Raw genomic sequence first — 18,594 nt, forward strand, 5'->3', positions numbered from 1 at the left:
ATCGTGATAGTGATGACGCGTGACGACAATACCTCAGCGCCTGACGGAGCAGCGGAATTTGGAACAGCAATGTCTAGAAATAGAGCGAGAAAGGAGAGCGCTGGAACAGGGACATTTTTTTGTTATCCAACCAGAAGCTACCACAACTAAGGCTATCTTCGTCTTCAGGGATCAGAAAACGAAGATAGCCTTAGCCGTGGTTGTACAACGAAAAACCGCCACAGCTACGATTTCATTCAATTGACGCAGCAGCAGCAATCGTTACCTATGCAGCAAGCAACAGTAAGACAATCTCAATGCTTCGTTGCATCCGGCGCCAGTAAGTCGGGTAGGAATGAGCATGTCCGAATTTATTCCGACAGGTCAGAAATTATAGTTTAACGTAATCGTAATTTTCAAGCCGCCGGCATCACGGTAGACGCTACGAAATTCGGTTATATTCTCACGGCATTGGGCTCGAATTATACGATCGAAATGCATACATAACATAATATTAATAATAATAATAATAATAAATATTAATAATAATAACCCGTTCGCGGAGCGTGCATATATGAAACACAATAGAATTGATTAAACTGTCTCAGTTTATCACCACATTAAAAAAAAATTGGAATCATATCTTTCTTATCAATTATGAGACTTTTTTGTTCAAAATTCATGCACAATTTGGAACAAACATTGCAACAAATATCGCAATGGACGGATATTTACCAAGTTAATAAATTAAGAGAATTCCTGTAGTTTTATAATTTACGTGGGAAAAGAAAACCGCGAAATTTATATGAATGGGCGATTAAAATTCGTGATTATTAATTAATGTTCCGTAATGAAGAGAAGAAGACGTGTAAACGGTGTCATGACTATGTTTGCAAGCGGGAGAGATCGTATATCTTAAAACGATCGCATCGACGAGCCACGTAGGCGAACTCACATATACCCGTTTTATCACGATATGCCGACAACTAATGTGGCAACGCATATTACGTTCTAAAAATAACTGCAGAATATTATGCGGTCTTCGGGCATACGAGGCGTGTAAATGCATTGGGCGAAGGTCGCGCCTGCCCGCGTTTCTTCCGTTTCCACCGTGTCACCACAATAATTCGTAAGACTGTTACTTTCGAATTGAAAAATTCTTATCGCACTGCTTATTATTAAAATCACTTCTATTGCTCGCGCATGCAAGTTATGTCATAAAAGAAATTTATGCCGTTGCGAGGATCCTGTGTTGCAAGATCTTTTAACATCGATAATATCGTAGCGATAAAGGTTTCACGATGAACAAGTTGTCGTGAAAAAAAAACTTTTCTATTAATAACGATGTAAATTAAACAAGTCTTTCGCAGACGTAACTGATACGCGAAGCAAATATAAGCCGATAAAAGACTAAAAATAGCGTTGTTGTTGAAGCATACACATTACTTATGTTCGCCTGGCAATTTAGGCTAAATTATTTCTGAATGATGAGGTAAGATTCCAGTTTATATTACGCCATAAAGTTAAACAAGCATAAAATTGCAAAGATTTATAAATTATTTGCCAGCGAATATTCATCGTAAAGAAAACTATTACTTCATTATAATAACAAGTATAATTATCCAGCACAAGAGTGCAAATAAACACAGCATGTAGATACGAAGTAGAACAAAACTAAAAGAATATCAAAAAGAGAAAATTTACATGTCTGTATGGAAAGATATTCGAACCAGTAGAACTGTAAGAAATATTTAAAGGATACATTTTATCATGTCTATCACACCTGGACATTGTCTGGAACTTAAATATTTTTGAATGAATGTTACTCGTATAAATAGCTTGTGTTATAAGCGGTTTTATATATCTTTTCACATTTACGTCGTTCAAAAATCACATTTATTCGATTCAAAGAAGAGTCAAAGTTTCTTTCGCTTTTATCTAGACACATTTTAAAATGTAAAAATTTTTTCAATAAAACAGAAGAAATGAATCTGACAGTTGTTTCTCGATATCGCGATCATTCCATTTTATTAATTTATATTGTAAACACTCCTTTGTTTTCTCATCACACTATTCACTTTCGCTGAAATGAAATCAACGCAAAAAATTTAATTGGGAAAAAGCTATAGCACGCGTGTGTCCGACATGTGTTTATACAGGGTCAATATTCGCAGTGTATATCGTTTAGATAAACAAATAAAGATCCATTCTCTCTTTCTGCCTTTTCTCTGCAATTTTTCCTTTTCTCTTTTATTCGACCACGAATACATCCAAACGTATCGCTCGAATACTCAAAAGACAAAGAATCAGTTTTACGATCGATTACTTTGTGAATCTTAAAGTAAAAAGCGACGAAAAAAAAAAAAAAAAAGAAACGTTATTTTATACAAATCGGTATATCGCGACGATGATATACCGACGTTTAAACCAAAAGAAGAAAGAATTGTCTCTGGCATTTGAGTTTAATGTTGTGCGTCTGTTTCGCACGAACAAAACCGCTGTGAAATCTCGACCTTTTAACTTATTCATAAACATTAATATGGCGGTATGGATTATATTTCAAGAAAATAAAGTAACTCTAGAACGATAGATAAATTATGTACAAAATACGTGCACGTGGACCTTCCATTATCGCGATTACTCTTTGCGTCGCGTTGATGTTTTGTGTCGATACATTTTCTCTGTTATACCGCAAACAAACCCGGGAGTGTGGTTATAATTAATCACTACATCCAGACATATTTTATTTTACCTGTATTCGCCGATTACACTGACTTGTACACGTTTGACAAAATAATGTGAAATATATTGCAATCCGTTTGTCAAAACAATTTCATTATTTCTATGTGATCAACTATATCTGTTTGGTATCGCATAACATTTCTGAATAGATTTTCATAAAATTTAAAAAAGCGATCTCCAAACATTTTTTTCAATTTCATATTTTTTGATAGACTATTTTAGGAAAATAGCTCGACAGAGTTGTGTATAAAACATTATACACAAAATTTGTTTTCGTTACACATAATTTTTCTTTTACAAAGCTTCATGTTTTTCACGTTTCATTTATAAGATATACATAAAAAATAAATTAAAAAAGCTGAATAAATTAATAAATATTAACTAGATAAAATATTACTAGAAAAGCAAGAGGCTATGAGCAAATTATATGTGCTAATGATGCATGTATATACAGAAATATACATGCATGATTAGCACATACAATTTGCAGCCCCTTTCTTTTCTGATAATATTTTACCAACATTGATAATTACCTAATAGGGTTCGAAACGTTTATTAGTAGTCTACTTCAGAAATATATACCATTAGTACATACAACTTGCTCGGCTTATAGCCCCTTTCTCTCCTATTAATATTTTATACCAACATTGATAATGATCTAATAGGGGTTGAAACGTTTGTTAGTAGTCTACTTCAGAAATGTATATCATTAGCACATACAATTTGCTCGGCTCGTAGCTCCTTCCTTTTCCATTAATATTTATCAATATTCATTTATGATAAATTGATTGTATATTAGTAATTTTCGCAATAAAAAAGGCAATGTAAAATGAGTTTATTATTTACTAATTTATTTATTATTACCTATTTCGATAGATTCAATTAATTATAAATAATTTTTAAAAAATGAAAATTCAAAATTTAATTTTTTATTATAATTCAAAGATTGTTGTCTAACAATTAATTAAGAGGTACAATGTACAATATGTGCGCATATGTGTAATCATAACTTCTGTTATCGTTTTACGCGGTCTCTCTACATTCTTTTATACGTATCAATAAAGTTTACAGTTATTATTACGCCCTGTTATCATAAGATGTTTTGTTCCTTTTTAATTAACTCGACATATAATTTCTATCGTCAGAACAATCGCGATAATTTTACTATTACTTTTCTGCGCATTCCGAGAGTCGGAGTCTAATAATTATAAAATTACACGTGTACGCACATATTAGCAGCATACACGATGAAAATTATACACTTAGCTTAAGAGGCGTACGTAGCCAGAATAAAAGTGAGAATAAAAATACCACGTACAAATTGCACAAAACATTCGTAATTTCACGTCTCAATTAGCTGCAATTTAATTCCGAGTTTTGGAGCAATATTGATATTAATATCTCGTTCTGACGTATACGTATGAATACGTACGAATATAGGGTTAATTAATGATTTTAGGTTTCATATTAACTTGCCCGAGCATGTAATAACACTCGTTGTGCATGTAACTGATTTTTTTTTTAAATAAATTTTGATCCAAATAACAATTAATGATGAAACACACATAACGAAGTGCGTTCCATCCTATAACGTTATTTAGAATTTATTATAAATATCGTAATTAGTATTTTTTACTAACAATTAGTATTTTTTATAAATATCATTCTTTCATTATTTGTTGTCTTTTATGATAAAGCCAAATTTGCAGATGTGGTGCCTCAGAGAGATAGAATATTGTTTAAATTATTACGTACTTGAAATAATAATCTCAGAAAAATTTTATCATTCATTAAAGCCAAAATGAGTTTTATAGTTATTTGAAATGCAAAACTTTAATATATATTTCACAATCAGTGTATTATATGTGTATGTCAAGAAAGATGATTCTCATTCATTTATATTTTCCCTCGCACATTTGTACGCTTTTCTTGATTTTTAACAAATTTTGATAAAAAACCATGTATAAATAGACTGTATTCCGATATCACTGCCAGTATTGAAAATTCATAGTTCACATATAGATTTTCAGTAAAACTAGCAGTATCAGAATACGGCCGAAATTGACACTCGTTGAGAAAAATGATCGACAGAGAAAAACGAAACATAAAAAACGTAATCAGTGAAATAAACACTTGTACGGAGTACAATGTGATGGAACTGATGGAATTAATAAATTATAACGTGAAAATGTGTTAAGCTCTTTTTCACATAAAATATTAGAACATTAAGAATTCTCGTTATCTTTTTTCGAACGTCATTATAATGTACATGCAGCAATAATGTACAATATCCAATGCAGCTAGTTGTTAAATACATATTGTGCTCAGCGATTGGCAATTATATTTTGTAAATTATATTTTGTAATGCAATTTTATGACGAAATGTATTTCATGTGAAAGCAGGATTGTTAACAAAATAAATAAAAAATATTCTGATTTTCTCGATTATTCTTTGGAAAAATTCCCTACAATGCTTGAAAAAAACATTGAAGCGTGCGTCTATAATTCAATCAAAAAAGTTGCGCACGCATACATAACTTATTTTTATATTTATTTTTTATTCCTCTCTCTCTCTCTCTCTCTCTCTCTCTCTCTCTCTCTCTCTCTCTCTCTCTCTCTTAATACTTTTTCTGAAGAGTGAAATCTCACTTGTAAAGATTGAAAATTGATCGAATCATTCTTTTTCAGGAATAGCTTTAATTTTTACTCTTTAGAGTGACATTCCATTCTAAAGAATATTTAAATAGAATAAATACGAATAATAAGTATTAGCAGGGTATATCGAAACAGCCCTATTATTGCAATATTACAATAATGATCAGCTTGTATTTCTAGCATTAGTAATAATTTAATATGTCGGAACAGACCTATTATTGAGTACACTATATAAGAATAATTATTGTATTTCCGCACAGGTACTAATCCAATATACGCGCGCTTATAGTGCTGTATTATAACGCGTGATCATAATTAACATTTACATATCATTTAAGATAATAAAGACCATTACACATTTTCGATGAGTTTGATGTATTAAATTTTAATTGACATTTATATATTATTGATTGTAATTTTAAAGTTTAAACAAAAAAACAAACCGATTCAGCATTGCGGAAAATTTTAAACGGCAAAGATTTTATTTTTTAAAATTTTGTTTAAAATTATAATTTATATTGATAACATATAAATGTTAATTATTATAATTTTAAATCAAATAATAAACGGAGCTTTTTTTAATAATGACCTTTTATTTAATTGATAAATAATCGTTTTTATTTAATTTTTCTCGTCATGTCCGACAATTCTTTGTGAACAATAGTCATCTAATGGTTAATTTTAATGTTAGAAATCCGAAAGAATAAATACTAACAATAATAGCAAGCATAGAAATTACAACATGCTAAATATAAAAAAATAAAACAATGTCACTATAATTGGTTTCCTATCTCTTGTAAAAGTTAACAAATTCCTTAACTTTGTAAAAGTTAACAAATTCCTTAACTTTTTCCGGGTTTTCCTGACTATTTTTTTCTTTATTTCTTTAACTTCTTGTTTTTCCCTAATCGCTAATGACTCTGGAAAATAATCTATGCTTGTATATTCAATTAGGAACACCCGCACGCGTGTGTGCGTGTGTGTGTGTGTGTGTGTGTGTGTGCGCGCGCGCGCGCGTGCGCGTGTGTTTTCTGAGCATCGAAAAAATGAAATATAAAGAATATATAAGCAATATAAAGAAGAAATGAAATTGTGATTGTAATGATGTTAAGATTGTAAGATATATTAGAGAGACCTGCATTTCGATAATTAATCTAACCGATTGTAAATAGGAAATTCAAAAACTTTATGATTGTGTTTATGTACGTTTATTAATATATATGAAACGTATAACGACTTGGTAAACGCGAAAGACTTTAGAGTTTATATTCTCAAGAAGCAGCTGGCGATATGCCAATGAAAACAATATCCGCGATTGCCATGTTTTCTTAATTTCACTTATAATATATACAATTAAGCAAATACATAGGATTCATTCGTAAATTTTGAGATATCCACATAAATCAATAATTGAACACATATTCGGATGTCTGGTTTGCTTTTATGATTTGGCAGAAACCCAAAATATATATAATATGTGTGATATTAATCTTGTAATTTTCCAAATCCAACGAGAATTATTCACAATTGCATAATATAATAACAATATTTACTCAACATTTGTATAACATATTTATTCCAACAATTTATTATTACGAGAAGCCAATAAATGGAACAAAATAAAGCTTTGGAAAATTAAAGGCCATTAAATTTTAATATTTTCGAATAAAAAATTAAATAAAATTATCAATTCGATAAACTATGCAAATGTGATATAGTTAATTTATAACAATCGAGTAAAAATACTCTGTTATCCATAAACTATAGAAAATAATAAAAATAAAAAATAATAAAATAATAAAATAATAAAAAATAAAATAAAATGATCTATTTTATGAGCTATTGTTAGTGAAATGACTGTATTGATTTATATCGTTGAATAAATCGCTTTAGCTATAACTATCGGGAATGTTTGGTGCAAATGCAACAATGTTCTCACCTTTTTGAAAAGAAACATTTAAATAAAAATATAAGGGGGATTATTAACATTTTAGAATGTTTGTATTGAAAATTCAAAAGTTATCTGCACGCAATCACTTATGAAATAAATTTATTTAATAAAGAATATATGATTTATTCAAAACATTGATCATAACTTTGATCAAAGTGTTCTCTATCGTAATTTAAAAAAATAAATATAAGGTATTGATATTTTTTATGCAAACGCCGGAGGACAAGCGCGGACAGGATATCGCGTTTTCGTTACATATAATCATTGCAATTTGTTTTATCCTGATGCCTTTTTGTTTTACACAGCCGTGCGAAGCAATGATATCAAGCGGAAATATCACGAGCGAAATTACACGTACGCAGTTGTAATGAAAACTCCACATATCTGCCTGAATATTTGTGCATCTCCATTTCGCTCTGTAATGCGTGTTTCAAGCGTCTTTTATTACGTGCGGCAAAAAACAGCGATATTCTCTTTTTGCCGAGTTTAACGCGATATTATGGTTTATTACGACACGAGTAATTCGTAAATACTGCAAACATGAAAGCATATATATTACCGCATTGAATATGAAAGGATGTTTTATGCAGTCTAAAATCGCGCAAGTAGAATTAAAAGTAGAATGGATGATATTTCTCTCTCTCTCTCTCTCTCTCTCTCTCTCTCTCTCTCTCTCTCACACACACACACACACACGACGCACGAACGCACGTCCGCACGCACGCATGCATACACATACCATTTATTAAAGACAGTACATCCGTTTTCCATATCTATACACATGAAATAATATTAACTGCTTCAGTAGAAATAATAGGTTTATATTTTTAATAGAAAAAAAAAAGAGATTTTTACAAGTAAAAAATAAATTATATTTATTTAAAAATATATAATTTGGCAAATTTTTATGCAATTTATTCGCGAATACCGTACTTTTTGTAATACTTATAACACATTTTCGAAAAATAAGAAGAAAGATTTTAACTTTAAAAATGATATAATAAAATTTTTGGAAAGGTTAAACAAACGAGCAATCAAGTCAAGATTAAAATTATTTTATTAAAATATCAAGAAAAAATTGAAATTGGTTATTCATTAAAATACAATACATGGAACATTTTGACTATACTAAGGCTCTTTTGTAACTTATTTCTTAATAACAGTATCGTTATTTTATTATTGTGTAAGTTTTGTATATGATAATAAAAAAGCTGTGTGACGACAATATAATGATATCGTTACTGTCATTAAGAATTACAGATCTAAATCTTCTTCAGCTAACATAATTACAAATACAATAGAAAAATAATAAAATTAATAAGAAAAAAGTTTACAAACAATCAAGAGTCAACGCGGTAATTATTAGTGCGTAAAGAATTCAATAGTATTAATAATTAAGCATCAATATAACGGTTAATTATATTACATTGATTGACTACGAGTGCAACGCTAGCTAAATTTTTTGAAATTTATGTATTCACGCTGATGATTTCAAAATAGAATCGAAACATTTCTGTATTATTATAATTAATCGTTATATTGATGCTTAATACTATTATTAATACCATTGAATTCTTTACGCATTAATTACCGCATTGACTCTTGATTGCCTGTGAATATTGCCTTATTAATTTTATTATTTTGTTTGTACAAAAATTATAAGAGTCTTTAGTTCAACTAATTGCTTTTACCGTTTAATAGAAAAATAAATTAAGATTTTGGAAACAAATGAAATTCTTACTAATTAAAATGTTGGAAAGAAAAAAATCGATCATGAATCACATCACAGATTAGACACACATTGAACAATTAATATTAAAAATAAAATTTTATTGAATATTTTTCTTTATGCATCATATTGAGATCTATGTTAAAAGCAAAATATTCTTCAAATTATTTCTTCGTTGAAAGGCGAAAAAGAGTAAAGTAAAAAAATTAAAATTTATGAAAAAAAATCATCTAAAGTATTCTAAAGATATCGTATAGTTCCAAATTTCAAAATCAAAGGATGATCGTAATCCTAAATCCCTCAATAATATATGTGTTTAAATATTAAAGTAAAGTTTCATGTCATAACAAAACGCTAGCGGATAAATCTAGATTATTCTGTTTGTGTTCGTAATGACATAAAGCTTTATCTTAATACTTGGATATATTATTGAGGAATTTACATTGAGCAATACATTCAGCGATTTTGATGGGATTATTCGATAAAATAACAGGCTTTATTCGATGAGATGTAAACTGATTACATGCAAACGGAAAATGAAGTGTAATATGCCTATCCGTTAATGTTTTATTGGATCAACTTGATCAAACCTTAATCAAACATTTAAAAGAGAGTATTTTATCCAATCAAGTTCAATATCCAGTCAAATATGCTATATTCGAATAAAAAATAACGATTAGAATACTACAACATTCGAAGAATTATGCTTTCTAAACCTAGATCATTACTATTAAGGCTGCACGGAGAGAAATGATTAGAAATATTAGCCATAAATGTGATTAATTCAGTATTACATGCTTAATATAGCCACTATTATACCATACCGTAAATATTGCAACTATACAATTATGGATAACCCAACTTTCTTAATGGTACCGTATCCATCAGCTTAGATTGAGATTCTCAAATTTTTTTAATTTATATAAATTATCACAATATCGTAATTGTACCGTATTACTAATTGAACATACAATCCCACTATTATATAGTACAGTCATTCAGAAGATATGGTTACATATGGTATACTATTTAATTGATACCTGCAAGAAAGTATGGTTGGAATAATTATATAATCGATATTTGCAAGAGAGTTATGGTTAAAGAAGCCTTAATGTATCTTAAGGCTCTCAATTTTCGGACGAGCAATATGAATAGCACAAATAGTTGCGAGTTTAAAGAGGATAACCTAGGAGAAGCGGCCTGCGACAATAAGAAAATTTCTGCAAGAATTCTCTTGCCGCCACACATCGCAATCCTCTTAGGCCATCTCCTCCAAATTCCAAGTACTCGTATTATTCATGTTATTCGTCTGAAAACTGAAAGCCTTGCTGTATTATTCTATTATTTTATTATTTTTTTTGTATCTTTTCGTAAAAAATTTTTTCTGCTAGGGATGTCGCACAAAATAACGTCATGACTTATGCATGATGTTTGAAAAAAAAAAACACGATCACAATTATTTGTTTAAATCAGAATGCATTCTATTCGAAGTGTATGTATGGCTAAATTGACCATATTTGTATACTTGAGACACGTAAAGCTGCGGTAGGCATATATATGTCCACATACATAATATTTTATTTATGCCTTAAAAAAATACCTTTGCTGGTATAAACATATTTTAATTTATAAAATCAGCAATTATTTGGAGGACTTAATATAGCTATATAATATATCATATTCGTACAATTTATAATGTGCTTCATCTGGCCATATCTGGCTTAGAAATAATCGTATAGTTTACATACCGACTGATTAATGTACTTATTGAGATCGCTGTTATATGCAAAAATATAGTTATATTATGAATTAACCCTTAACTATATAATTATCAGTCCTTTATGACTTCTCTCCGTATGTTGAATGAGAACGTGTCTTTGTGTAGCGTGAAAATATGTGTTTAATTTAGCTTATATTATGTATTTGTTCAACGTATATTTTTACTCTAAATACTTGCTCTAAATACTTAATTATTGCGTATTTTTGATCGTCGAAACAAATTTTGATAAATTTATTTTCAATTAAATGTAATTGGATTTTTTATCCGATCAAGAGAATCAGAAATATCCATTTATTACTGTTTGAAAAGATAATACGATCATTATGATTGGAGAAATCATGATGGATATTTTTCTTAGTGTAAGGATTACGATTCCATTTTATCTTTTGATTTTTCGAGTCTATACATGTCTATACACTCAGTATGACGATCGAAGAATGTTCAGTAAATTTTACTTTTAATATCAATTCAATATATGTTCAATCTGTAATGTGACATAATGACGTTTATTACTTTTATTTATATCTTAATATTGACTATTTTGTTTTAAATAGTAAGAATTTTATGTATTTAATTTGTTTCCAAATTCTTAATTTATTTTTTATTGTAAATATTGATCTGAAGAAGACTTACAACTAGTATATTTCATGCATTGTACATATTTAAATAACTAGTTTTAATCTTGATATTTTAATAAATTAATTTTAATCTTGACTTAAGTAACAGCTCGTTTATTTGACCTTTCTACCAATTTTATTATGTTTGCAATTTTGAGTTAGAAAATCGATATTATAAAAACGTTATTAGAAATGACGTACCTTCAACAAAAAACTATTTTGTATGGAAATATATGCCCTGTAGACATATAAAACACTGACGTTCAAATTTATCATTGCAACATTACATATTTTTCTAAAATCTATTCTAATATTTATTTACAAGACGTGATTTCATATAAGGCTTGGATAATAACGCTATCGATGCATAATATCTATACTTCACAATTCTTTCCACGAAACGCACATATTTATGTATATACGCAAGAGATGTATCCAGTTTACCGAACAGACACGCAGAAATTGAGTGCGAGAACTGGTACGAGCAAGCGTGTTTGCGGTTCCATGGCGGACGTGGATGGAGATAACGCATTAAAATAGTACGCTGGCGTACGCGATAACACACACTTATAATATCTGCGAGACGTCGTTCTCCTCTCAGCGATATTAAATCGTATTAAATGCAGTAATGCCGAATGTCATTGGTGGCGCCTTTTGTCAACTCGTAACAAAGTTTAACTAGCGAGATTTATCTCGTCACTTTATAATCAGCTCTGTTACGATTAAACGAATCAGATGTAACATACTCTTTCGCGTTAATTTATCGATAAAAATAATCTAAATATCTAATGATTATATAATTATTTATATGCACTTTCACGTTATCGCGTTTTTTGTGTGATTTGTTAAGTATAGTATTGTATCGATTTTACTTAGTTATAAATAATTAATATTTATTCATAATTAAAAATTTGTTCAGATCTCTTATCTAAGATTTAACAATGTCGCAACTACGACACGAGCGTCTATTTTTCTTTCAATGAATAGCGAATGATTCGCACAAACTTCACAAAAAGAATAAAATATATCGATACGTTCTATTTGCTGATGCAAAAAGGAAATATAGTTAATATTGATAAAAAGATGAAAATTATGAAAATATTTTTTTTTATTCATTTCGCATTTATTTCATCTTTGACAGTAATAAATAAAATAATTTTACAGTTATGAATATTTTAATATTTATATACGTAAGTAATTACATAATGTTGTATTTATAAAAAAATAAACTTGTCATTAAAATAATTAAAACATTAGTAATAAGCGTGATTAGCATGGATAGTAGCTAATAAAGTAGCTTACCTAAATAACATCGCAGAGTGACTCAGGAAGAAGACGGTCGATGTTTTAATGCTATGTTGTAAGCATATTGCTGCGAATCTATTCCCTTCGCGGTTTCAGCCTGGACGTCGAGCCACCTGTAAGATATAATTATATATCAGCGCAATCGGATAATAATTGTCACGTGATAACGAAACATATGTTACAAACAAGATTGATTAAAGATAAGAGCAAAAACACATGAGCAAAAATGATGATACGGGAGATATTTATATTTTTTACTACGTCATCCAACGCAAAGTATTGTGTTAACAAGAGGGTACACTTTGGTTTGCATATAATCTTTATATCTCTGAGTATAATTATACACTATATTTGTAAACTGCGTAGTATCATTTATTAAGAAGTTATACAAAGAAAAAAAAAAAATATCGGTTTCGAAACCGGGGCATGGTTCACGAGGTACCATGGGTCATCAATTGTTTAATATAAGAATCTAGAATCAAAGCCTTAAACAGTCTAGCTAGATCTTGATGTTTGTATGATTCTTATGTGAATTTATATGCTACATATGTAGACCCTAGAAATGCGCGCCGAAATGATTTTTCGATCTTGAAACGCTAACTCTATTAAACTACCGCAGTAATATCACGAGTTAAATTGCTAGCCAATTTAACTCATGATATTACTGCGGTAGTTTAATAGAGTTAGTGTTTCAAGACCGAAAAATCATTTCGACGCGTATTTCTAGGGTCTACATATATAGCATATAAATTTACATAAGAATCATACAAATGTTATAATTGAGGTACCATGGGTCATTAAATATTCATGATGAAATTACAGAACACTACAGAAAGTACATGTATTAAAATAGCAGTTTATACTTCTAAGGAATTAATTTTATTTTATCGTGATAAATTTTTTTTCTTATATTAATGATTATTTCTCCCCTATATACAAAATGTTTCATCAGGAAACTGATAAACTTAGAATATATTCTACAGTTTATTCTAAGGAAAATAATTCTTACACGCTGTAAATCAATTATTTTATCCGATATCAATTATGGATATATAAAGAATTTAATTCTTACCAGTAACGCACACTTTTGATCAGCTTATCACCTTAGGACTTCTTTTTGTTATTATATTTGAAATCTTGTCTATAAGTCCAGAAGTCTATTAGCAGCGAGGGATTTTGCATAATTAAAGCAACAAAAAATAGAGAATAAAAACAGGCGATCTATGCTATATTGAATTTCATTCGTACACGGCCTTATATTATTATGTAAATTCACTGGGTGTTGATCAATGAAATTAAATACGTTATAATTTTTAAGATATGTACATAATCGATCTCTATTCTCTATTCTCTGTTCTTTTTGATTGTGTGTATCCTTTTAGAACCGAATAATAGAGTCCATGCAGTGTATAACACAGAGATTTATACTAAAATTAGTATTTACTCTATTGTGTTTTATTTTCATTTTTTTTTTTAAGTAATATACTTTATGTAATTATTACATATTTTTTTGATGTATATAATTTGGGAAATATATAGTCTTCAGTTAAAGGGGTGTCGGAATCGCGCTATCGGAAAGTGAAAGTTGGCGCAGAAATCAATAAGCGCAGGATCATTAAGAATCGTTATTTTAATTCAAAATAATATGAGTATTGAATCATAATATCGTTTTAACGTGAAGTGAGTGACCGATAATCATTTAATTAACAATCGTACATTGTTAACTTTGTATTTGAGACTATTTTGTTATTTATGAATAAATTGCTAATTACCCAGCAAGAAATAATCGTTAATTAGACGGTTTTATTAATTAGTCAAATTGATGTCGAATTAGTATAAATATTATCGTATCGATTCGACATTAATTCGACGAGTCATTTCTTGTTGGATATGTTTACTTTTTAAAAATAAGATTTTTTTTTTAAACATATTTTCTTTGTACGAATACTTTTTGCACTCATTGTAAGTGATATAACGAGCAACAATTTACAAGTAAAATATGGATAGGTATTTCGAACAATTAATTTTGATTAACTTCCTGCAAGTTGGAAAATCAACATAGCAAATTATATGTCGAATATTTCATATCTTATATCACAAATATGTTAATTTATAACTGGTAACGTAACTCCAGCTACATGAAATAACTTGTACGCAATTAACCTTTAAAAAAATTATAAAAAGTTTACATCTCTGGCTGGGATATGTAAAATATTCCCAATACTGAAATTCAATATAGCATAGATCATAGAATGAAAGTGCCAATACTGAAATTTAATATAGCATAGATTATATTCCACCTTCACGGAGTTGAAAAAATAATATTCACATCAAAATTATAAATGTTTAATATTTTTATCTGTTATAATATTAACATCTTAATACTTCAAATTAATCTATAATTTATATGAACCTATTTGCTTAAAATAAATTCTAGAATACATTCTAAAAGATTGTCGGTTTCTTCCACGGAATACCTTAGAATATTATACATGATTATATATGATTTTATTATTTAAAAATATATACATATTAAATAATTTTTCATTATTTTAAAACAAAAATCAGTATAAAATTAATCTTTTCAAGGTTTGACATATTAATAGCCGTATCGCAAATAATAAATAACATTGTCAAAGTTTCTTGGATAAATAATTTGGACAACATATTGCGAGAGCAGAAAGAAGTCGCATCGCAATAAGAGAAAATTTGTTCTCGAAATAAATAAATAATAATGTCACAGGAAAAACTGAATCCATTAAATACACGAGCGCACTTCATGTTATCGGGAAAGCTAATTCTCCGTGAAAAGATCACACAACCAATTATCGCGTTTAATAATAATCCGTTATGATCGATAATTATCAACGGACTAAGGGATTTTACGATCATTTGAGCCATTCCGTTGTGAAAATAACGGATGCGAAACCATGTAAGCTTGATTTAGGCACTCGGGTTAAGCACCTCTGCTTGGCGCGTGTCACATCAGTCAACATCACGTTACACATTGTCTCGCTACCGTAAACGTAACGAGGCAAGATAATTGAGGTGACATTCATCAATTTCTAATCGCGTGTATTACGCAAGGAACACTAGCAACTTTTTAAATTTATATATATAACGTTCAATGTAATGTATGTACAATATAATAATAGCCAATATATTATGTAAACATAATAATGTTTGAATTGATTAAAAAAAATATAGATATCGATAAACTGTTTTAGAGCATAAATGGACAAACGGAAAATTATTCCAGTAAACTTAAATCGATATTCAGCAAAATTCTGAAGTAAGACGCAATTTCTGAGACATTAAGACCTTTAAAACAAGTAATATGGCATCTTAATTAAATTGTATTGGGAAAAATCATTCCAGTTTTCAATCGAGAAATCGTCACCAAACGCGTTTATTACCGCACATTCCATGTAATTTAAATGATTGCATTCACGTTAGCAAGTAATGTCACGGGCTGTTGCCGTCACGGCATTCATTCTTAAAAAAATATTCGATGTGACCGTACCTGTTCAGATTGGTTTACGATGTATGCAGATATATTTATTCTGTCCCGGAAGAAATGATCCATAGACGATTCAAAATTATATAAGATAACGTAACGCACAACTTGGCATAATTGCAGGTACAAATATTTACAGTAATTAAATCTACAATAATGCATAAAGTGCAATGTTTAGTTCCGTTTTTTGAGTTTCAATCGTTAATTTACTTAATCCTTAAAAACAATGCAAAAAACACAATATAGCTAAAATGAAAGAATTATTTAAAAATATTCATATTAATTTGCATAACATATCATAGATACAAAGTAAAGTAAAAAATTGAAATGAAATACGTTCTATATGTGTAAATCAGTAACATAAGAAATTAATAATAAAAGATTTTCATGAAAAGAATCGCTTCTTAGCCACTGTAACGTGCTACGTCAGTCGAAGATGCAGTGAGAACGCAGGGGATTCCACTATTCTGGCACACACGGTACATCGGATAAAAGAGATAAAGATGAAGCTGAAGTCCAGATATAGACTGGTTACAGGTAATAGTTCGGTAGGTAGTAGTGGTAGCGAGCGGTAGGACCGGTAGGTTTGGTTTACTTCAGGTTCGTTGCGGCCAGCCGGTTAGCAACTCTTCTTCTTTTCTGTCTTCTTCCTCATTTTTTTTTCTTTCTCCGCCACCGCCGCCTCCACCATCGTCTTCTCCTCGTTCATAATTTTCTCCCTCTATACTTTTCTTTTTGCGACGTTTCTTACCCCGGCACTTATTTTAACACCGATGGGGAGATGTAACAAAGTGCATTCACGAAAGTGATCGCGTCGGCACGTTTGCCGAGTGTGTTTGCGCCTGACGCAAAATATAGCGTGCTTTTATTCCCTCTAATTTTTTTATTTAGTTATATTTAGATGATAACGCCGACACAACATCGTGTGTGTATGTCTGGTCGCTTTCGAAATTTATTAACTCTTTTCTGTTCACGACTCGTTTTGAATTACTTGTCGGAACGAATGAGCGACATGCGAATAATCTCTCTTGAAAGTCTCTTTGTATGCCGACAACTTTGACGGAGGCGTGTCTATGTCGACAGGCTACCATTAGGACCAGTAAGTATATCTTTGTGCAATCCAGATGCAACGTAATCCCCGCGAATCGAGTGGACTTTTTAACATTTTGCTATGCGGCCTGGCCTGGCTTGGTCTGGCCAATGCCGACGGATCTCGGTAATATATTCATAATGCTCGCCTAACATTGTAATCGCTGAACTCAACAACGAATAGATTCATTCTAGAGAGTTCGCGTCGCACGCTCGAGCGAGTGGATTGTAAATTCAAGTGCGAGAGCGTGTGGCAAATACGTAACGTCATAACACGCGCGGGCGGATAAGAGTAAAAGTAACGAGATATTTTCGCATCGCTGCCGCTGCGTGACAGATGAAAACAACGCGGTTAACAGCGATCCGGCGATGTGGCCGTAACTGGTGATTATTTACGGACTAACGGACTCGAGTGTTACTCAAATGTGCACAAAAAAAACACAAAAAAAAAACCATTTGATATCGCTAAACAAAATGCACGCTGGTTTCATCTCTTTCACGAACAATTTGATTTTTTCATGTGTGAAAAGTGCTGTCGCACGGTAATTACATATGGAATTTGATATAATTCATAAATATAATAGAAATATAGTCTTTTTGTAATTTATATATATTTCTACTTCAAAATCCAACTTTTTTGATTAATCCAACGCGTTATTAATTATTTATAGTAAAACTATTTATTTTTCCTCTCTATTTAATGGTTTGGTCGATTTCACAAGTGCTCAGATTTCGCTCGTTACGCTGACAGACATGCTGGCTGCTGGCAATAACGGGCCTCTACCGAAGTAATATGAGGAGTTGGATCGCATGTGAAAGGTAAACGTATGTGTGGGTATATTTGAAATTTGGGGACGCGCACGGACACTTGTGCCGATCACAAAGCGTATCCTATCATTGTCAAATGTCGGATGTGACACTGAAGTACATATGTGCTCCGATTTCGCAATTAAAATGATCGTCTCTTTTTTTGTGTGTATTTCAGTTTTTACATCAGTTTTTACACACGAAAAACATCTCGTATTTCATTCAATCGTACCACGGAGAGAATTTTTTTTATTTACCTTGAAAATATGATAACTTGATACAATATAATATTTTAAAGACTTTTACCCTTCAGTAAAATTAATTAAATTTATTTTATACTTTATTAACGAATGAGATTTACATTAAAATTCGTTGAAATACATCAAATATTATCCCATGACTGTATTTTCAGGGTAAACTCTA

The 18,594-nt window shown here is 30.3% G+C and overlaps 1 protein-coding gene across 1 annotated transcript in view; it reads right to left on the minus strand.

Moving 5' to 3' along the window:
- The window catches only part of LOC108685513 (receptor-type guanylate cyclase Gyc76C-like), a 103,590-nt gene that overhangs the window by 69,219 nt on the left and 15,777 nt on the right, over positions 1-18,594 (minus strand). The window contains exon 2 of the mRNA XM_018190337.1: positions 12,756-12,871. The gene's annotated coding sequence lies outside the window, so the exon portion shown is untranslated. The remainder of the gene's footprint in view (positions 1-12,755; positions 12,872-18,594) is intronic.

Source organism: Atta colombica, unplaced genomic scaffold (genome assembly GCF_001594045.1).
Source record: "Atta colombica isolate Treedump-2 unplaced genomic scaffold, Acol1.0 scaffold153, whole genome shotgun sequence".
Classification (NCBI taxonomy): domain Eukaryota; kingdom Metazoa; phylum Arthropoda; class Insecta; order Hymenoptera; family Formicidae; genus Atta; species Atta colombica.